General features: G+C 43.5%; 1 non-coding gene across 1 annotated transcript; it reads right to left on the minus strand.

Moving 5' to 3' along the window:
* Positions 1-12,925: 12,925 nt before the first annotated feature.
* On the minus strand, positions 12,926-13,041 carry LOC138286230 (U5 spliceosomal RNA). The gene has a single exon (XR_011201896.1). It is a non-coding gene; the product is annotated as a U5 spliceosomal RNA (small nuclear RNA).
* Positions 13,042-15,646: the final 2,605 nt, after the last annotated feature.

Raw genomic sequence — 15,646 nt, forward strand, 5'->3', positions numbered from 1 at the left:
TACACTACTGTTATGCCTGCTCCTTTCATAGGCTAACATTAGGGCTACCCTCATATACTGTTTGAGTGGTAGATTCTGATCTGAAAGGAGTAACAAGGTCACATTTATTATGACCAGAATGGTAATACAAATTCCTGCTGACTGGTGAAGTTGGATTTAATATTACTAGTTTAGAAATGCCACTTTTAGATAGTGAGCATTTCTCTGCACTTAAATCCTTCTGTGCCTTACAATCCATATCTGGCTGGGTTAGTTGACAGCTCTCTTGTGCATTCCACACAGACAAACCCCAAACACAGGATGCTCAGTCACACTTGCACACATCTGCATACTGAATGGGTCTTCCTGGGCTGGGAGGGCGGAGGGCCTGACACGTACATGTCAAAGGACAGTAGCCTACCCTCACACAAAGGAGAGCCACACCCTCCACTGGGACCCTGGCAGACAGGATGGAACTGAAAGGAGACCTTGTGCACTTCTAAGCTACACTTTGAAGTCTCCCCAACTTCAAAGGCACATTTGGATATTTAAGCAGGGTCTCTGACCCTACCAACTCAGACACTTCTGGACAAGATACCACTGGTGAAGAATCCCTGAACCAGAACCTGCAACCTGCCAAGAAGAACTGCCTAGCTGTCCTAAGGACTCACCTGGACTGCTTTTCTGAGAAGCACTGCTGCCTTGCTGTTGCCCTGCTGCCTTGCTGCTCCCTGGCTGTGCTGAGAAGTGCTCTCAAATGGCTTGGATAGAGCTTGTCTCCTGTTCCCTGAAGTCTCAGGACCGAAAATACTTCATCTCTGCAAAAGAACTCCTTGTGCGGTGAAAATCGACGCACAGCCTGCAAGAAACGATGTACAGCCTGCCTCGTGGTAAAAAAATAATTGAACGTCGAACCGGATCGACGCAGCCTGACTTCCCGAAGAGGAAAACAACGCAGTGCCCACTGTATCGATGCAAAGCTGAGCTGGAACAACGCACCCCGGCTTCCTGAGAGGAATCGGCGCAGGGCAGAAATTTCCATCCAACACCCACCGAAACGACGCAGCCCCTGTGACTTTGTCCTGCACGGCCAGGGTTTCAACGCATCATCCCCAGGGTCGCGAAAACCCCACAACCCGAAGAAGATCCCAGTCTCTGCATCGGAAATCAACGCAAAGCCTGCCCTGCATGAAAACTCAACAACGCATCATCTGTGTGCGCCAGAAAAATCGACGCACACCTCCCCGTTTTCCACACAACTCCTCTTCTGTGGTCCCTTGTGGAGAATTTGAACGCAAACCAGGTACTTTGTGGTTGCAAGAGACATTTTTTGCTTTTTAAGAGCTAAAGACTCTTTTCATCATTTTCTAGTTGATATCTCAATGTGTACATGAATCCTAATTGTTTTGACCTGCATCTTACCAGATAAATGCTATATATTTTTCTAACCACTGTGTGGTGTATTTTTGTGGTGTTCTACTGTGTTATTGCATGATTTATTGCACAAATACTTTACACATTGCCTTCTAAGTTAAGCCTGACTGCTCAGTGCCAAGCTACCAGAGGGTGGGCACAGGATACTTTGGATTGTGTGTGACTTACCCTGACTAGAGTGAGGGTCCTTGCTTGGACAGAGGGTAACCTGACTGCCAACCAAAGACCACATTTCTAACAGGGGTTGCAACCCAACACAAATGTGTTATTTGGAATGAGCGTTTGTAGGGTATCTCTTCCAAATACTGAATGGTAGTGCTATTTAGTAATGTTTTGCAACCGAATTCCAGTAGCAGAACATTCATATTTTACCACCTCCTGAAAGGCTACATCAGCTACATTGGTCACGTTTTGCACAAGACATTCTGCTGACATTTTTCGCAAGCATGGCACATTGTTGTGTCACTCTGCACATACATGACTCATGGAAAACACTCATCCATGACTCTGTATACTCCTGATTCATTTGTGACATCACATGTACATGGCCATGCAACATACTACAGTGGTCAGATCCTTGATGGACATGGACATTTGTCCCTGGCTAACATGTACTTTTGCACCATGACACATGTGTGTTGGCGTTAGTGCACTTCAAAATCTTCTGGCTAAACACAGGGACCAAAGACAGGAATATGCCATTTGTCTGACTGACGTTGCATTGCTGCCCTTGTCATGGATGCAGGTTGGCGCAGACACACTAATCGCAGTCCTAGCCTTTGTCATGACATAGTAAAGTAAATCCTCTGGCCAATAGACATGCAAAAGCAAAGTCGGAATCAACCACATATAAGGTGTACTTACCCATAGTTCCGCCAACCTCAATTTCCAGGTGGTCCAGGAAGCCCTCTTCCTGGACAATTATGTCAACTCACTGGTGCTTCAGCTGGTGATCTGTGTGCTCCACATCAAATATGCAGGTGAGGTGGTGGTGGACCTTGCTCCACCACAGCTTCCAAGTATTGGTGTTAAAACCTTGGATGACACGGCCACCCGTGGCCACCATATTGTGGAGGTAATGATAGACAAGCCAAACAAAACCTCCCAGCTCATCTGCAGTCACACGCCTTGCCCTTCCCTTCCCTGACATGTCCCACCCAAACTCCACTTCAACTCAAAAACCTATATAAATACCCCAAACTACCCCCAACCCAGCCCAGAGACAGACATCCAACAGTGCACAGTTATTACAACACAAAATGACCAAAAACCCTACAAAAAGACTTTTGGGACAAAACACAGACAGCAGACAGCACAAAAGACTCACAATAGACCACTCCTCACTCCATCACCAGAACCACACACCCTTTCGCAAGCATAGAATAAAGGACTGTAAAGGGAAAGTGAAAGTAACTTTACTTTACCATGTTTGCAGCAAGGAAGTTCAATTGCGTCACTTCCTGGGCTCATGCGTTACGTTTTTATCTGATGCATTGGTTTTTTTTTTTTTTACACATGCCGGCCATGCGTGTATATTTAATGGATGGCTGACAGGGCACAATGTGTTATTTTTGACGAGCAGGTGCCTGCGTCATTTTTTAAATACGCGATGGCAGAAAATGCCTGCATGCGTGTTTTTTTTAGCAAATGTTGAAATGTGTTTCCTTATGTATGTTGGTTTGTGGGATGCATGGGAGGAGTGAGATGGACTTCAAGTGTACATGTGTATGATACTATTTTCCACATTCATGTCTTCAAATGTGTACAATGTGTGTACTGAGAGTGTACATATGTGCTTAACGCTGCATTGTTGGTCTAACACTATGCATTTTTTACATTTGCTCTGTTTGTTTAGCCACACAGACTTGGTTAGCTGGCCCATGTGCAAAATAGATTCTTGCACATGATACCCTTGACAACTGTATACCTAGGGATGCTGGTGACTTGACCTTGTACATCGTCGGCAAACCCAGACCTATGTAAGTGCATGCGTGTGCCAATCTATGGTGTGTCCCAGGGCCCTGACATTATGTTGTAATGCAACACGTGTACATGACAGTTCCCCATGCATGCAAGTTGTTGGATATGGTGGACTGACGCGTCATGGTTGGTTTATGTGTAACATGCTAGTGAGTGGATGTGTTCTTCATGTGTGATCAGTAACGGCTACTACAGTGGTATGTTTAGGGATGTTACTCCTACAAACATTTGAATCTTCCGTGAGTAATTGCCCACCAGCAGAAGAAACATTTTTGCTCATATAAGTGTCAAACATGTTCCCCTATGTAGATACATGTCTACTGTATCTAAATGTTTGGGGGTGTTTTTTTCACATACACCAATCCGTATGCTGCAACTTTTCATCTGTCCATGCACAAAGCTAAAGTCCACACCAAGCATGGTGCACTAAGGGTGTACATGTAGGATGTGTTTTGTGTCGATGTTGTTTGCACATACACTTTGACTGTACAATTCCTCACCATATTGTTTTGCAAGAACTTCCCTTTTAGGACACAATCTGCATGGCAGTGCTGCTGTCAGACAGGGATAGCAGGCTACTCATCAGTGCACCAGTGGCATTTTAAATGCCCCCAAAGCCCCCTTGGTGATGGTGTGGCCCCAACCTCAAGGTGCCCCCCTCAGCACAGTTCCCTGTGCATGGGCAGCAGGACCCTGACTGTGTACAGAGGGATTGGAGCCCCCTCATGGGATTTTGCAGGGGTGGGCATCCTCAGGTTTTGTTAAGCCACTACAATGCACAGTCAACTGCTGAAATCCACCTGCACAACTGAAGTCCCATGCCCTATTATGTACTGGAGACTTAGAAGTTGTTGATGTCAGCCTTGCCCTATTATATACTGGGGTCTTACAGGTTGTTGATGTCAGCCTTGCCCTATTATGTACTAGAAACTTACAGGTTGTTGATATCAGCCTTGCCCTATTATGTTCTGGGGACTTACAGGTTGTTGATGTCAGCCTTGCCCTATTGTGTACTGGGGAGTTGCAGGTTTTTTGATGTCAGCCTTGCCCTATCATGTACAGGAGACTTATACATTGGTTGTGTTGGACCTATCTCATCATATACTAGGGATTGCCATGACAATGTTATAATATTTGGTATTTGTTCCTCTTATGCATTATTAGGTCTTTGGTAGATGGTGGAAAAGGGTAATGTCTGCAGACCCCGGGTACAGATAGTGTAAGTTTCCACTTGCATCACTCACACTTCTTTGTGCTGGCCATGCACACAGATGTAGTTGCTGGTAATGTGACTGGGATATTTAATGCCCTACACAATGTCTCTGATTAAGTATATGGACTTACACGGCTACAATGTTGATTTATAAAGTGAGTGAGCTTGACAATGTGTGATAATTCCCACTCATTGAAGCCAGATTGGGTACTGTAGGCTTCTAGGTCAACGTTGCTGGCATAGTTTGTGCAGATATTCCATTTTACACATTTTCCTTATCCTCGCTGTCCAGTCCTTCATGCACATCATAGTATTTCATACATGTGAACTTTACTTACAGACATTGCTTCTTCTACAGGCTAAGCAATATTTGCCAAACCATTTCCATTGTTTGCAAGATGAGATGATTGACCCTCCTACATCTCTCAACAACAACCACAGCACTTGTGTAGTGTCCGAGTCACCTCCACATATTGACTGGCAAACTTAAGTAGGGGAGTATCTCAGCTGTACTTCCACATTTGTTTTTTTGACATAAGCAGTCACACACAGGTTCTTTCATTATGTTTTGTCACATGCACTATCAGTGTGCTTCGATTGTGTGAATACACATGACAGCTAGGACATGCATGTTTGAACATGTCTGTGTCCGTATTCACAGATACAGTTTGACAAGGGTTTGTGACTTGCTATGACATTTCTTGACATGCATGCAAGATACCAGCTGATTAGAGTCTGACAGACCTAGACATTCAGGTGCATTGTCCTCTGTATTTAACTCTCTATTAGTTGTGCATGTGCGTTCCACTAAGGGGTATGTTGTATGTTGTCACCTGTGATTGTGACATTCAGACATTGAGTTGTTACATAGGAGACACTGACCTACAGTTGTAGGTACTGACTACTATTGTCCTTCCTAGGCCAGACATCTGAACAGCAGTCATCACAAGTTTTTTAAAGTGACTTCTGTCAAATGTCAGCCAGACACAATTGTGTGATATGTGTGTCGCTATGTAATATAATTTGTTCAACAAGCTAAGCATACATTTCACCTGCACATTCATTTATTAGTGCATTGTGTGTAGTTGGTTGGAGTTCCTGAGTGTGCTCCTAATTGCTTTTTTTGCCTGTTGTGACCAGTCATGCTATCCAAGAAGTGTGTGAGTTTTTAACGCATGTGAAGGTTAAAAAAGTACTCTGAGACAAATCGCTGTTCAAGTGATTTATTTAAAAATGTGTGCTCAGTGATGATTGAAGTACACTCTCTAAGTGAAGAAGATGTGCACAATATTGTCCCTTCTACATGCTCCAGCAGCAGAGTTTTGTTCTTCCCCATCCTCCTGTTGTTCTTCATTGTCCTTATCCTCATCCCTAGGGACCTCGTCCTATTTCTCCAAGGGGACATTGGTGCGAACACAGATGTTGTGCACCATTGCACAGTCTAGGATTATTTTGCACACAAGGGGTGGTGTATATAATAGTCTTCCTCCAGATACATCTAGGCACCTGAACCCAGATTTCAGGATGCCAAATGTCCTCTCCACCACATTTCTGGTCCTTTTGTGTGCCTCATTGTAAACCTTCTCGGGATTTGTATGTGGGTTTCCACATGGAGTCATGACTCATTGCTGGAAGACGTAACCTAGGTCTGCTGCAATGGAAGGTAAGAAACAGTGTCAGACTTCCATTTGTGTTTCTTCTTAACTGGCCTGGCACAGTATTTGTCATTGGAGTTTGGAATCTGACTAGCATCTGGCATTGTGTGGGTTCCTGTTTGCATGCATGATTGTATTGTTCTATGGGGGTGCACTTTTCAGTCAAGGGTTGAGCTGAAGTAGCATGGTGATTGAAGGATTTGTCTGGCATGACAGTTCACCAATGCAGAATTTGTGTAATGTTTCTAATCATTGTACATTTGCCCTATGACTTTTAACTTGCAAAAAAGCATTTTTTTTAGAGTTTGTAGCTATTATGTGTGAAGTGTGCCATGAGACTGGTTTTGTGCATACAGAGCTGTTATCGATATTTCCTGGCTAGCATGCATGTGTGTGTGTAGAGATCATGCAAAGTGTGGCATAGTAGTTTGAGATGTATTCCCATGTATGTGACTACTTTACAGACCCCTGTGGCACAGGACAGAGCATGAGGTGATTTTCTGCACTGCCCTGCACCACTGGTAACGGCCAGCAATATACCATATTTCCTAGAAATGGTGCATTTCTGACCTCTATAAGTGCAGTGGCAGCTGCCAAGCTCCAATGTAAACACGCCTGTAGCATGGTATAAAGATGGCAGCTTTGTGAGGCTGATTGTTTATGTGCAGGGAGGTGTCCCTTCCTGCGCATGACAAATCAATGATGGCAGTTTCCTCTTTCTATGTCTGCTGCAGTATGCACCACACATGGAAGAAATCTACACAATGAAAGTCTCAGGTTCATTGTATTTGTTGGTGCTGCCTCAGGTTTACAGATTGTCGTAACGGTGGGGCAGTGCCAATATGCAAGGTGTGTTTCGGTGGCATGCCCACTGCAATACCCATTGCAGGCCACTTCCACACTAAGTGATAGTTGTGAAGGCGGTGTATTTTCAAAGCAGCGTAGGACACAAGTATTGGCTTGACACCACCTTTTGAATGCGGAGAGAGCATTGCTCCACTCGAGCATCATAAATAGTGACAGCCCAGTGGGTTTAGGGGCTTGTACATGTGGCCGTATGTGAGGGTGATGTGCATTGGATGTGTGGAGTGATGCATATTGTATATGTGTTGCACAGCGGTCATCCATGCTTCCATGTCCATATGTGTGGAGTGTGGGGTGTGTGTTGTTTGCCCCACATGTTTTGTTGGTTGTATGTGTTATGTAGCGTCTGCTTGCTTACCTACGAATAGGCCATTGCCATATTGTCCATCCTGGAAGTGTTGATTTGTTATTGATTGCCTAAAGATGTAGGCATCATGCACACTGCCAGGATATTTGGCAAAAATGTTGGGGAATATCCCACAATGGTCCACAATGGCCTGCACGTTTATGAAGTGTATGTTTCCTGTTCCTAGAAAGGTGATCAATTGCAGAAGGAGGGACAAGATGGACATATGTGCAATCCATTGTACCCAGCACATGCAGGAACCCAGCGATATCGTAGAATGCTTGTTTTGTCTCCTGCTGCAGTTGCTGGGTGTTGGAGAGCAGGATGTGGTGGGAAGTGAGGCGGATGATGGCGTCCAGTACTATATTGAGGAAAGCAGAAAAGGATGGTTAAGAAAAAGCACGCACTGGAGCAGCAGTGGTCTGAAATGAGCCAGAGGCCAACATGTGGAGCATAGCCAGGAGCTTGGTCATGGGTGATATTGTTGTTGGACGTTCTACTTTTGCCCTGATGTCTGGAGAAATGTGTTGGAGCAGGTGTACTATGGACTTCCGCTTGAGATGGTAGTGTCTGATGGCCTCTTGTTCCCTTAGTCCAAGGATGGATATTCTCTCTCTCCTGCGCTGCCTTTGTGGCTACTGTTGTAGTGGTTGAAGGTGTTGCTGTGGTGCTTGTGGCACTTTACGTCATCATTATTGTCGTCTCCAGGTGCCGAGCTGTAGCAGTAACAGGTCCATGTTGTGCAGTTGTTTGCCAGAGTTCCTTCTGTGAGTTTTCCTTATATATTTATTGCTATGTGCCTGGTTTGACCAGGCGTTAAAATTTTGACGCTAATCAGAGTTAGCTCCATTTTAACTAGGTGATCCTAGGCGTGTGTCATTTTTACGATTCCTCATGAATGTGGCGCTAGCAGGCTAGCGTCATTTTTTAGGAGGGAATGCCTACCTTGCATGTCATTGTCGATAAACAATGCAAAGTAGAGCGGCACTCCTGAAAAATGACACAAGCCAAGGAAAAGTGGTGCTAGACTGGTCTAGCGCCACTTTATAAATATGGTGCTGGGTTAGCACTGCTTTTGTGTAAAAAAAAAATGGCACAACGGTGGCACAAACTTGCTAACATAAATTGTGATTCAGTATCATGCCACGGAATCACAATTTGTACATTTGTTCATTTAAAATAGGCATTTTTGCAATCACAAATGGCCCGATTCTGAGAATGCAACACATGTGACAGGGCATCTTACTTTATTCCACTTATTAGCCTCTGCTCCTTTCTTGTGACCTTTCACTTACAAAGCAGTTTAGAAAGGTCATAAAAAGTCCCAGTAGCACCCCCACTGAATGATTTTCTCCCATACCTTTCAAAACATCTATACACTAAGGGGCATATTTACAAGCCTCATGTGCCACCAGTGCGTCACTTTTTGAGGCGAACCGGCGGTGCACAGTGCAGACCCATATCTGCAAGGCCACGCAAAGTCACTTGGCGTGGCTTTTCATGACCTAGTAGATATTGTGTAAGGCAACAAAGCGTTGCCTTACATTGCGTCAGGGAGGCGTACCATGGGCATTGTGGTGGATGCTCCCATGCAACACCAATGGGTTTTGATGCATTCCTAGATTTACAAGAATCTTTAAACCTGGTAATGCATGAGAACTGTACACCTCCCCAGGGAAGGCATAGTGAGGACATATATCTTTAGTTCTCCTCGTTTCAACTTTTTATTTGTGCTGCATGCTGCATTACACATAGAACGAGGAGCATGCCTTTCTGGATCATTTTTGTGAAAGAAGGTGTCCCTGCCAACAACGCAGGTGCCTGCAATGGCGCTAGGCAGCAATTTGTGTGCCAGTGCAGGGGGAAAGGACAGAAATGCACTATGTTTCGTAAATACGGTGCAATTGTGCCCGTTCGAATTGAGGCAGGGCAGCGCAGCAGAAAGGCTTGTGGCGCTGTGCCCTGTCAGTTCCTAGTAAATTGGCCTCTAAGTCTTTCTTTTCAACATTAAAATTGTCCCGATTTGCAAATGTGGGGTATTTTGTTAGCTATTTCAGTTACTAATGAGGGCCAATTTTATTTGGTTACCCTGGCCTATTTTCTATCCCGGGGTTGTAGCATGGCCAGTATGATTGGGGGAGGGGTGTGAGCTTCACATCTGCCAACAATCACGCTGGTACATAATGTTAAAATACATAGGGGCATATTTGAGAGCCCATAGCTCCATTCCAAAGCCACATTAGCGTCATTTGTTGACGCTAATGTGGCATTAGAAGCCTAAAAACACTGTGTCATATTTACAGAGTGGTGCAACGCATTATTGAGCCACTTTAGAACCCTTTGTGCCACATTATGCCTGTGCTAGGCATAATGTATGCAAAGGGGGCATTCCCCCATTAGGGGTGGGGGCCAAAAAATGGAGCAAGGAAATCTAAGAGATTTACTTGAGGCATTTTTTTCGCCAGTTGTAACGCCAGCTCAGAGTAGGCGTTAAAAGGAGGCTTCTATTGGTTACAATGGGCCTTTGGGTGCTTTGCAGGATTAGCGTACAATTTTTTTGACTGTAATCAGCAAAGCGCCTGACTAGCATAAACGTTTTTGATGCAAGTCCCCAAACTACCACCATGGTGGCATTACGGGGTGCTAAGGGGTGCAAGAAAAGTGGTGCTGCACTATGTGAAGGGCCACTTTTGGTAATATGCCCCATAATACGACAAGCAGGGTGCACCAAGGGCTTAATAGGGGTACTAAATGAGAGAAAGCACATTATTTTGTGAAATAACCAACATTTTCTAAGTCTTTCCAAACGGAGAGTGAGTGTGTGTGTGTTTTTGTCTATGTAAACATTTCTTGTGACATCTGACAGACACTGCACCATGCTCGACTGAAAGCCCCTCCACCCTATTTAGCACAAAACACATTTAATATGAGGGTGTAGCACCCCAAACACCTCTCTCCTAACGCCCCCGGTCCACGCACCGAAACTACGGCCCTGATCATCTTGCTTTGCAGGTTTCTCTGAAAATGTGCAAACCAGCCAGACTTTTTTTTAATAGAAACCCCAACGCTGAATTGATTTAGGATAGCACAAAACAAGCAATGTAGCAAAAACAATCACATTTATCCTCTAGCAATACTCTTACCTGAATTAGTGTTAGAGGTCAGAGGGGAAATTATACAGCATCCCATAATGAGCTTTGGTTGATGTCACAGCCCAAATGTCTTCACTACAGCAAATGTAGCGACTGCGGCGGAATGACTCATTCACGTAGTTCAGGCATTCGAGGAAACGGACTTTTAATTGTCTACAGTACACAAAAGCGAAGAAGAAAGCAGATTTTAGTATCTGCCTTGCAAGGCTGCGGCGGAGCCCTATCATCAGCCAGGCCATCCCTTGCCCTTCATCTACACAATGACGCCGACACTAACACGTAAACCGCTTTCACAAATTCGCCCTACCTTCATTAAAATGAATCGTAAATCCGCTTTTAATCTCTTTAATATAAGAAAAAAACTATCTTGTGAATGGGAGATGCAGAAACGCACCGACCTGCCTTTAGGCGGAAAGCCTTATAATTGCCAGTAAGTCCTTTGGTGAGAGGATTGCCCATTTCTTAAAGGGGAAGTTACTGAACTGTTGTGTGTTATTGAGCTTGCAATGTCGTCAGTGTATCCTTTTAAACATATGCACACATTATGACTCAGAACGGATTAGATGAGTTGAATCTATTATACTAAGTACTGCGATGTTGCTGTCAGCACCAAACTAGAGCACATATAGATATTGAGTACATGGCCAGCCTGGGACTGGGACAAAAAATAGTCCCATGGTCCAGATGAAAAAGTGGCCCATGGTTCCAAATTTGGGCAGTTTCAGCTTGTAAAGACGTTGTATAAGTATTTTTCAAGGCATGGAAGACCGCATGGATACAAGCTTGCAGCAGGCAATGATTGTTTTAATACTATGGAAATCAACAGTAAACATCAGTTCTGAAGACCATAACACAGGCCCATAAATAACCCAAAAAACGTTCCATACACTGACGTGTCAGAGCAGCCCGTCTGGCACTGCCTGTCTGTCCTATAGCTCAGTCCTACCCTGCAAATGGCCTCTTCATTAGTGACGAGACGGAGACTTAGATGAGATACAGGTGTCAAGTAGGTTTTCACTGGCCAGTAGACACTGCAGTCAGAATAACTGACTAAAAGGTGAGGAGCTTTAAACAAAAAAGCCTTAAAGTCAGGGTTGGACTAGGACAAAAATGTAGGCTGGGGCACCAACACAAAAGTGCCCCCCATTAGCAAACCGGATAGCTAAGCAAGCATTTACAATGAAATGGGTCACACGTTTGCTCGAGTCAGAGCTATTAGCGTTGTAAATACCTGATTGGACTTTTCTTGCCACATAAATTGAAAATGAAAAGTAAAACAGTAGTCATAGGCGATCGATTCAAAGCACTGCCGCCGCCATGAACATGTGAGCGAAGGAGAGACACCAAAGGAAAAAGAAGTTTGCTCGCAGTTAAACGTATCGGCATCCATGCAACAGGGTCATGTGGTGGGCATGGTTAAAAGCTCCCAGATAGATTACAACAGGTCAAAGCGCTCTCACGCTTGACCTAATGAATCAGTTAGCAGCATGGTTCAAAATAAAATAAAATAATAAAGCGCTATGATGGAGCAAGCGCTGACTGCCCCATAGCACTTATTTTTTTTTAACTTTCAGCCATGGTGCATTGCAGCCACGCTGCTGTACATGGCTAAGAAATAGCATAAACAAAGCCAATAGATCTTGCATAAGTATGGACTATTGGCTTTGCTATTGCTTGTGACTTTTAGGCAAGGGTTGATTAAGTGATTTTCCCAGGATCGCAGGAGGTTAATTGTGTTGGATTCAGACTTTATTCACCAGTTTCAAAGTCGGCCGTTAGACCATGACATGATATAAATAAACGTACATTTTACAGATAGGGCGGCCTGGGTTGCTGAGGCGAAGCACCCCACAATAAATATGCCTGGGTATTATGTGTTCAGAAGATATATATATAAATATATATGTATGCATATTTGTAAATGAACTTTAACACATCTTTACAAGTAAGTCACAGAGGGGATTTGAATAAAATCTCAATATACAATCAGTAAGGAGAAGCAAGAGGCGATCCAGAAACAAAACCCAGATTAGAAACAGTTACGTGTTTCATTTGCCAATTGATCCTTCCTTACCTGTCGTTATATATCGCTGCTTCCCACATGATAGTGGATCCTTTCGGCTGATATGGAGCTTTTTGTGCAGCACGCAACCTTCTTATATGTTGTGTAGCAAGGCTATAGGGTAACTGCATAACCCCCAAAAGCACACTGATGGATAACAAAAGAATGTCGCACATGAGGAACCAGCAGATAATCAATCTGTCTACTATATAGTTATACTTTTGTTTACTAAATAAGGGTAACCCTGCTTTTGGCAGGGCTTTTAAAAATTAAGTAAAACTATTAAATGTTCCTCTCCAAAGAAATGTTTAGTGAAGGGCGAAAGACTTATTCGCTTTGAAGAGAGACCAGAGTTTAAGTATCATGGCCGCCATCTGTGGCGCCAGGAAACACCATTCCACAGACTGTCAGGGTGATTTACTTTACTAAGTTCATCTTAAAAAACCCTTTAAAATACAACCAATTCATTGTAATTGTTGTAATACGGTACATAGATAAAACACATCTTGCCACAAAAAAAAAACCATCAGGAGGACTCAAAAGTGACAGGGAATTATGGGTATGAAAATTTTGTCATAGGTCATGTGACAGGAAAGTCTGCACCACAATAGTTTCCCTGCTCAAGTTGTAATGTCGGCTCCTTTAACTCTGCATATTTTAAATGGTCTCTCACATGGGATTTTGGGAGGACTGGTGGCACCTGAGAAGAGGATTTTTATATGCCTACCTCAAAGCATGCTCAAAGGCTCGTTGCTATTCTTTCCGAGACAATGAATGAACCGATGTGTTTTGTACTTGAAACCTTTAAGGCTGCCTCAGCTGCTGTAACAAAACAAGTATTAGCAAAGACAAACAAGTTAGAGTTATTAGCATTGTAAATTCCTAACTGGACTTTTCATGCCACATAAATTAAGCAAGCTGATTCAAAGCGCCACAGCCCGCATGAGCATGATCGCGAAGGAGAGACACAAAAGGAAAAAGAAGTTTGTCACAGTCAAACATATTGGCAAAACTGCAATTATCTATGTAATAGGGTCGACGGCCATGGCGGGAACAAAACTGCCTCAGGGAGGGACAAACATAAAGCATTTAACGAGGATAACAAAGGATTTTTGAAAGGCAAGCCCATGAACGAATGATAATGATGGACGTGCGGTGGGTATGGTTGCGCTTGCGATCTTGACCTATAAAGTGACTCAGATTTTAACTTGTAAAGACATGCTCTATGGGTATTTTGCAAGGCATGGGAAATTGCATGCTTTTGTGTTTGCTGCAGGCTATGCTTGTTGTAAGATATGGGAAACCAACAATAAAAACAGTCCACTTGTCCATCAAACAGGCCCACAAACTGCTAAAAACAGGCCCACACAGTAAGCTGTCAGATCAGCTCATTGGGAACCACCTGATTCCTCTACAGTCTAATTCGACCCGGACTAGAAACCTGGTGCATGGTTATTTTTAATTATTTTTTTTAGTACATGCATAGGTCCAAAAATCAAAGAAAGAAAAAACAAGAATTGTTAATGCCAATCAGCCTCTGGTGTAAAAGGCTGCACCAATGGCTTTGTCAATGCTTGTTTGCATTGGCGTAGGCTACTGCAAAGTTGGCTGCCTGTATTTAACAACACAGGTGCACGTATACATCATGGCATATGCAGGTACATGTGCGCTCACCTTGGAATGGGATTATAAAAAATCACTGATGCATATTCAAGTGCACATACACCTTGAAGCCTGTATGTGCATATGTCGTGACACCAGGTGTCTATTTTGGCATTTTTAACTAATTAAAAGTAAAAAAAAAAGTGAATGGAAGTGCAAACGTAGCAGAGACTGGCCTGGTAGCACTTTGCAGGTGCCAGGCCCTCACAAAAAAATGGAAAGAATGAAAAACAGTTGGATTATACGGGCAGAAGGACCAGGAAGCAATAAACGAATGACAGGGAAGAGTGCAAAATAGAGAGAGCCCATGTTGGTGGGGGAGCATGAAAGAAAGAACAGTGGAGCAATGAGGAGATAGTAAGCATAAATGGAGTTCTCACAGAGGCAGGGCAGGCTCTAGGGTGGTGAGACTGGTGCCGCCCCACAGGTTGCAGACTTTGGGTGGGGTCAGTCACTGTGTTGGCAAGTATGGTTTTAAAAGCACCAGGTACAGCGTTCCCTGCCTTCAGCAGTTTTCAGGCAAAATTAAAAAATTTAAGATAACTCTATAATTAATGTTCTTCCTAGAGGGATATTGGAGTATTGTCTAGTGGAAGCTTTCACTCATCATAGGGCTAGTGCAGATGGCTAATATGCCTGCTGCAAAATACATGTACCATGCAGATCACAAAGCGCATGTAATGTAAATTAGTCAGTAGGTTACTGCTTTTTTCAGAGAGATCCTTTTGTTATTTCAAGTTTATAAGTTAAAATAAATTATGAATTTACTCCTACAAAAACATAGATATTCAGCAGTTATTTCAAGTAACTGTAACTCGTGCACTAAGGTAACTATAACTCACGCCTTCGCCATGCACAACTAATTACTCCACATATTATTATATCATTGATTACATCTTTTATGGCATCTTCGATATTATCACTGCAACATTTGTAATAAAATTATTGATAAGAAAACTGCATGGCGAGGGTGAAAGTTATAGTTATCTTAGGGCATGATTTATAGTTACTTGAATTAACTCTAAATATTACTGCTGAATTTATATACTTTGTATAAGTAAATTCATAACCTAACTATATCGTCCATGTCCATGTACCTTTGTTTTTTTTTCAGTCAGTGTGTATATATAGCTTCCATTACAGGGATTGGGGACTTAGGGGGTCATTACAACCCTGGCGGTACAAGACCGCCAGGGCTGTAATGACGGAAGCACCGCCAACAGGCTGGCGGTGTTTCCCGCCACAATGGCCCCGGCGGTAGTAATCAGCCAGGGCAGCGCTGCTAGCAGCGCTGCCCAG

Source organism: Pleurodeles waltl, chromosome 3_1, assembly GCF_031143425.1.
Source record: "Pleurodeles waltl isolate 20211129_DDA chromosome 3_1, aPleWal1.hap1.20221129, whole genome shotgun sequence".
NCBI lineage: Eukaryota > Metazoa > Chordata > Amphibia > Caudata > Salamandridae > Pleurodeles > Pleurodeles waltl.